Consider the following 6,962-nt stretch of genomic DNA (forward strand, 5'->3'; position numbering starts at 1 on the left):
TTTACCGTACTCGTGCGACGGTCGCCGGCGAGCACGTGGAAAGACGCCGATATCGTGCCCGAATCGGCTCCGTTCGGCTTCGCCGGAGTGCCAGCACTGGCTCGGCGAAAGACGACGAACATCCGAGCGACGGTTCTCACTATTGCGTACGCGTCGCAAACCCCGCCCCGGCAGACGCACTTTGCCGTACTCGTGCGACGGTCGCCGGCGAGCACGTAGAAAGACGCCGATATCGTGCCGGAATCGGCCCCGTTTGGCTTCGCCGGAGTGCCAGCACTCACTCGGCCACAAACGGCGAACATCCGAGCGGCGGTTCCCACTTAGCCGTCGGCGTCCCGAACTCCGCCCCGGCAGACGCGGTTGCCGAGCTCGTGCGACTAGCGACCGCGAAGCCGTCTCGCGACGCCGCTTTCGTGCGCGGCTCCCACTGCGACCTGGGTCACCCGAGGTCGACGAGCAAGAAAGAATGTCGAAAAAAATTTTTTTTTTTTTGCGTCTGCCGGGGTGCCCCTATAATAGCAGCGATAAGCACCCAGACCGCCATGGGTCGCTCGCCCCGGCTGACGTGGTTTTTCGTTTTCCTGCGGTGGTCGTCGTCAAGCACGTCCAAACACGCCACTTTCGTGGGCGCATTCGCGCTCTTTCGCTTCGCCGGAGTGCCAGCACTCACTCTGCCAAAAACGGCGAACATCCTAGTGGCGGTTCCCACTTTTGCGTCGGCGTCGCCAACCCCGCCCCGGCATACGCGGTTTGCCGTACTCGTGCGGCGGTGGCCGGCGGGCACGTCGAAAGACACCGATATCGTGCGCGAGTCGATGCTTCTTGGTCTCGCAGGAGGGCCGCCACTCACTCCTGCAAAAACGGCGAAGATCCGAGCGGCGCTTCCCACTTTTTCGTCGGCATCGCAAACCTCGCCCCGGCAGACGCGCTTTGCCGTACTCGTGCGACGGTCGCCGGCGAGCACGTCGAAATACGCCGATATCGTGCCCGAATCGGCCCCGTTTCGCTTCGCCGGAGTGCCAGCACTCACTCGGCCAAAAACGGCGAACATCCGAGCAGCGGTACCCACTTAGCCGTCGGCATCCCGAACTCCGCGCCGGCTGACGCGGTTGCCGAGCTCGTGCGACTAGCGACCGCGAACGCGTCTCGCGACGCCGCTTTCGTGCGCGGCTCCCATTGCGACCTGGGTTACCCGAGCTCGACCAGCAAAAAAGAAGGTCGAAAAAAAATTTTTTTTTTCTGCGTCTGCCGGGGTGCCCCTATAATAGCAGCGATAAGCACCCAGACCGCCGTGGGTCGCTCGCCCCGGCTGACGTGGTTTTTCGTACTCCTGCAGCGGTCGCCGTCAAGCACGTCCAAATACGCCACTTTCGTGGGCGCTTTCGCGCTCTTTCGCGTCGCCGGTGTGCCAGCACTCACTCTGCCAAAAACGGCGAACATCCTAGTGGCGGTTCCCACTTTTGCGTCGGCGTCGCCAACCCCGCCCCGGCATACGCGGTTTGCCGTACTCGTGCGGCGGTGGCCGGCGGGCACGTCGAAAGACACCGATATCGTGCGCGAGTCGATGCTTCTTGGTCTCGCAGGAGGGCCGCCACTCACTCCTGCAAAAACGGCGAAGATCCGAGCGGCGCTTCCCACTTTTTCGTCGGCATCGCAAACCTCGCCCCGGCAGACGCGCTTTGCCGTACTCGTGCGACGGTCGCCGGCGAGCACGTCGAAATACGCCGATATCGTGCCCGAATCGGCCCCGTTTCGCTTCGCCGGAGTGCCAGCACTCACTCGGCCAAAAACGGCGAACATCCGAGCAGCGGTACCCACTTAGCCGTCGGCATCCCGAACTCCGCGCCGGCTGACGCGGTTGCCGAGCTCGTGCGACTAGCGACCGCGAACGCGTCTCGCGACGCCGCTTTCGTGCGCGGCTCCCATTGCGACCTGGGTTACCCGAGCTCGACCAGCAAAAAAGAAGGTCGAAAAAAAATTTTTTTTTTCTGCGTCTGCCGGGGTGCCCCTATAATAGCAGCGATAAGCACCCAGACCGCCGTGGGTCGCTCGCCCCGGCTGACGTGGTTTTTCGTACTCCTGCAGCGGTCGCCGTCAAGCACGTCCAAATACGCCACTTTCGTGGGCGCTTTCGCGCTCTTTCGCGTCGCCGGTGTGCCAGCACTCACTCTGCCAAAAACGGCCAACATCCGAGCGGCGGTTCCCACTTTTGCGTCGGCGTCGTAAACCCCGCCCCGGCAGACGCGGTTTGCCCTACTCGTTCGACGGTCGCCGGCGAGCGCGTCGAAAGACGCCGATATCGTGCGCTAATTGGCGCTCCTTGGCTTCTCCGGAGTGCCGCCACTCACTCCTCCAAAAACGGCGAAGATCCGAGCGGCGTTCTCCACTTTCGCATCGGCGTCCCGAACTCCGCCCGGGCTGACGCGGTTTACCGTACTCGTGCGACGGTCGCCGCCGGGCACGTCGAAAGACGCCGATATCGTGCCGTAATCGGCCCCGTTTGGCTTCGCCCGAGTGCCAGCACTCACTCGGCCAAAAACGGCGAACATCCGAGCAGCGTTTCCCACTTTCGCATCGGCGTCCCGAAGCCCGCCCCGGCAGACGCGGTTTGCCCTACTCGAGCGACGGTCGCCGGCGATCACGTCGAAAGGCGCCGAATTCGTGCACGAATCGATGCTTCTTGGTCTCGCAGGAGGGCCGCCACTCACTCCTGCAAAAACGGCGAAGATCCGAGTTGCGCTTCCCACTTTTTCGTCGGCGTCCCGAACTACGCCCCGGCTGACGCGGTTTACCGTACTCGTGCGACGGTCGCCGGCGGGCACTTCAAAATACGCCGATTTCGTGGGCGCATTCACGCTGTTTCGCTTCCCCGGAGTGCCAACACTCACTCTGCCGAAAGCGGCGATCATCCGAGCGGCGGTTCCCACTTTTGCGTCGGCTTCGCAAACGGCGCCCCGGCAGACGCGCTCGTGCGACGTACTCGTGCGACGGTCGCCGGCGAGCACGTCGAAAGACGCCGATATCGTGCTCGAATCGACCCCGTTTCGCTTCGCCGGAGTGCTGCCAGTCACGGCGCAGAAAACGGCGAACAAGTGTTTTTTTTTTTTTTCCTAGAATTTGTGTTATAGAAGGCACATTTGATATCGGACGATAATTTTCAACTTTATCACGCGCACCGATTTTCGTGTAGAGGTTTGCAAGTTTATGGGAATTTCTCCACTTGGAATAATGCGATTTAGTAGTACTACGAGAACTTCATGGATGTACTCAAGGGTACGGGGCAAGTCAGTTACGTCAACACCTGCAGATTTTTTACACTTCAAACTGAAAATTGTTGGTTGTGAGTCCTCGTGTGATATTAAAGGCCGATTCGCTAACACATAGAACAAAGAAAGAAAGGAAGAAAAAACGCCCGCGCTCGCTCAAGAAACCTGGGTTCGCAACAAGTGGCAACAACAAGCAACCGAGCGAGTGCGCCAAAACCCGTGGCGGCCGAACAAACGCGAAGTCCCAACCGCGTCAGCCGGGGCGGCACGGGACAGGAAAAATCACTTCAGCCGGGGCGGCGGGCACCGAATAAACCTCGTCACCTCGTCGCAGGATAAAAGAGGAAACAAAAAGTCTAAACAGCGTCTGCTGGAGCGAATGCGTAATAAAACAACAACAACAACAAAAAAAAAACACCCGCGCTCAAGAAGTCTGCAATCCTCACAAAAGGCGACTGTGACCGAGCAGCGTCAGCCGGGGCCGTGCGGAAACGGAAAAACCGCGACTACCGGGGCGTCGAGGCACCGAAAAATCCACTTCAGCCGCGGCGAAAAAAAAAAACAAAAAGAAAGACGGAGGGGGGGGGGAACCACGTCTGCCGGGGCGAAGGAAAAAAAAAAACGCGTCTGCCGGGGCGAGCCCGGGTGCGGCACCACCGGGAAAACTGTGGCAAACAGACATGGCGATCGAGTGAGTGGGCCGCCAGCCAGGCTCAGCCAAAAAGTGCAAAGTCCGAACTGCGTCAGCCGGGGCGGCAAAAACCGCGTCAGCCGGGGCGGCGCAAAAAACCGCGTCTGCCGGGGCGGCACGAAACCGCGTCAGCCGGGGCGGGGCGAAAACTGCGTCAGCCGGGGCGAAAAGAAAAAAAAAAAACGCGTCTGCCGGGGCAAGCCCGGGTGCGGCACCACCGGGAAAACTGTGGCAAACAGACATGGCGATCGAGTGAGTGGGCCGCCAGCCAGGCACAGCCGAAAAGTGCAAAGTCCGAACCGTGTCAGCCGGGGCGACGCAAAAACCGCGTCAGCCGGGGCGGCGCGAAAACCGCGTCAGCCGGGGCGGCACGAAACCGCGTCAGCCGGGGCGGCGCGAAAACTGCGTCAGCCGGGGCGGCGCGAAAACCTCGTCAGCCGGGGCGAGCGAAAAGGGGGGGGGGGGAACCACGTCTGCCGGGGCGAAAGAAAAAAAAACGCGTCTGCCGGGGCGAGCCCGGGTGCGGCACCACCGGGAAGACTGTGGCAAACAGACATGGCGATCGAGTGAGTGGGCCGCCAGCCAGGCTCAGCCCAAAAAGTGCCAAGTCCGAACTGCGTCAGCCGGGGCGGCAAAAACCGCGTCAGCCGGGGCGGCGCGAAAACCGCGTCTGCCGGGGCGGCGCGAAAACTGCGTCAGCCGGGGCGAGCCCGGGTGCGGCACCACCGGGAAAACTGTGGCTAACAGACATGGCGATCGAGTGAGTGGGCCACCAGCCAGGCTCAGCCAAAAAGTGCCAAGTCCGAACTGCGTCAGCCGGGGCGGCAAAAACCGCGTCAGCCGGGGCGGCGCAAAAAAACCGCGTCTGCCGGGGCGGCACGAAACCGCGTCAGCCGGGGCGGCGCGAAAACTGCGTCAGCCGGGGCGAAAGAAAAAAAAAAACGCGTCTGCCGGGGCGAGCCCGGGTGCGGCACCACCGGGAAAACTGTGGCAAACAGACATGGCGATCGAGTGAGTGGGCCGCCAGCCAGGCACAGCCGAAAAGTGCTAAGTCCGAACTGCGTCTGCCGGGGCGGCACGAAACCGCGTCAGCCGGGGCGGCGCGAAAACCGCGTCTGCCGGGGCGGCACGAAACCGCGTCAGCCGGGGCGGCTCGAAACTGCGTCAGCCGGGGCGAGCCCGGGTGCGGCACCACCGGGAAAACTGTGGCAAACAGACATGGCGATCGAGTGAGTGGGCCGCCAGCCAGGCACAGCCGAAAAGTGCTAAGTCCGAACTGCGTCTGCCGGGGCGGCACGAAACCGCGTCAGCCGGGGCGGCGCGAAAACCGCGTCTGCCGGGGCGGCACGAAACCGCGTCAGCCGGGGCGGCGCGAAAAACTGCGTCAGCCGGGGCGGAGCCCGGGTGCGGCACCACCGGGAAAACTGTGGCAAACAGACATGGCGATCGAGTGAGTGGGCCGCCAGCCAGGCACAGCCGAAAAGTGCTAAGTCCGAACTGCGTCTGCCGGGGCGGCACGAAACCGCGTCAGCCGGGGCGGCGCGAAAACCGCGTCTGCCGGGGCGGCACGAAACCGCGTCAGCCGGGGCGGCGCGAAAACTGCGTCAGCCGGGGCGAGCCCGGGTGCGGCACCACCGGGAAAACTGTGGCAAACAGACATGGCGATCGAGTGAGTGGGCCGCCAGCCAGGCACAGCCGAAAAGTGCTAAGTCCGAACTGCGTCTGCCGGGGCGGCACGAAACCGCGTCAGCCGGGGCGGCGCGAAAACCGCGTCTGCCGGGGCGGCACGAAACCGCGTCAGCCGGGGCGGCGCGAAAACTGCGTCAGCCGGGGCGAGCCCGGGTGCGGCACCACCGGGAAAACTGTGGCAAACTGACATGGCGATCGAGTGAGTGGGCCGCCAGCCAGGCACAGCCGAAAAGTGCTAAGTCCGAACTGCGTCAGCCGGGGCGGCAAAAACCGCGTCAGCCGGGGCGGCGCAAAAAACCGCGTCTGCCGGGGCGGCACGAAACCGCGTCAGCCGGGGCGGCGCGAAAACTGCGTCAGCCGGGGCGAAAGAAAAAAAAAAAACGCGTCTGCCGGGGCGAGCCCGGGTGCGGCACCACCGGGAAAACTGTGGCAAACAGACATGGCGATCGAGTGAGTGGGCCGCCAGCCAGGCACAGCCGAAAGGTGCTAAGTCCGAACTGCGTCTGCCGGGGCGGCACGAAACCGCGTCAGCCGGGGCGGCGCGAAAACCGCGTCTGCCGGGGCGGCACGAAACCGCGTCAGCCGGGGCGGCGCGAAAACTGCGTCAGCCGGGGCGAGCCCGGGTGCGGCACCACCGGGAAAACTGTGGCAAACAGACATGGCGATCGAGTGAGTGGGCCGCCAGCCAGGCACAGCCGAAAAGTGCTAAGTCCGAACTGCGTCTGCCGGGGCGGCACGAAACCGCGTCAGCCGGGGCGGCGCGAAAACCGCGTCTGCCGGGGCGGCACGAAACCGCGTCAGCCGGGGCGGCGCGAAAACTGCGTCAGCCGGGGCGAGCCCGGGTGCGGCACCACCGGGAAAACTGTGGCAAACAGACATGGCGATCGAGTGAGTGGGCCGCCAGCCAGGCACAGCCGAAAAGTGCTAAGTCCGAACTGCGTCTGCCGGGGCGGCACGAAACCGCGTCAGCCGGGGCGGCGCGAAAACCGCGTCTGCCGGGGCGGCACGAAACCGCGTCAGCCGGGGCGGCGCGAAAACTGCGTCAGCCGGGGCGAGCCCGGGTGCGGCACCACCGGGAAAACTGTGGCAAACAGACATGGCGATCGAGTGAGTGGGCCGCCAGCCAGGCACAGCCGAAAAGTGCTAAGTCCGAACTGCGTCTGCCGGGGCGGCACGAAACCGCGTCAGCCGGGGCGGCGCGAAAACCGCGTCTGCCGGGGCGGCACGAAACCGCGTCAGCCGGGGCGGCGCGAAAACTGCGTCAGCCGGGGCGAGCCCGGGTGCGGCACCACCGGGAAAACTGTGGCAAACAGACA

Source organism: Rhipicephalus microplus, unplaced genomic scaffold (genome assembly GCF_043290135.1).
Source record: "Rhipicephalus microplus isolate Deutch F79 unplaced genomic scaffold, USDA_Rmic scaffold_534, whole genome shotgun sequence".
Taxonomy (NCBI): Eukaryota; Metazoa; Arthropoda; class Arachnida; order Ixodida; family Ixodidae; genus Rhipicephalus; species Rhipicephalus microplus.